Genomic DNA, 727 nt, shown 5'->3' on the forward strand with positions numbered 1-727 from the left:
ACGTATTTGCCGGTTGGCGCGGCGCGGATTGATACATTTGCAGAGACATCTGTTGGCAGGTGAATTTGCCGCGACGTTTAAAGTTACGTTTGTGAAAAATATCCGATAAGTTAAACACTGAAAATTATGTAAAGCTAATTACTTCCATCAGCAGCTTATTAAATTTAATAACATGCTTTATGGCCTGAAAAATATCAAACACACATAAGCATTACGTGTCCTCATACAAAAATCGATTGGAAAATTGAAAGAGCAGGCCACCATCCACAATTATCTTACTTATAATTACAACATGTGCCGTTAAATGGGGATGTAAAAGAGGCCTTTATTAGTTGACTTGGCCCGCGACTTTATAATCTTTAATTAAAGAAAAAGGCCACCTCAATTACAAAAATTTAAGAAAACTTTTTGTTGTACAGTACCCAAATAACAATCCAAATCAAAACTGAAGGCACAAGAAATACTATGAGGGCCAAATCGAACTCCAATTCTCAGACTATACCATGATCTTGGTGATAAAAATAGTAACAATGTAAAAATTCTTTCTATATAATAATAATAATAATAATAGTTTATTTACGGGAAAAACCTCCCAATTACAAAAATGCACAAATTAACACAAGATTGAAAACATTTCCAAGCTCCCAAAAATATAGGAACAATCGCACAAACTTGCTGCAAAAACCAACAATAGAAAAAAAACAAACACAGCAGTCAAGAATAACAG

Source organism: Ischnura elegans, chromosome 11, assembly GCF_921293095.1.
Source record: "Ischnura elegans chromosome 11, ioIscEleg1.1, whole genome shotgun sequence".
Lineage (NCBI taxonomy): Eukaryota > Metazoa > Arthropoda > Insecta > Odonata > Coenagrionidae > Ischnura > Ischnura elegans.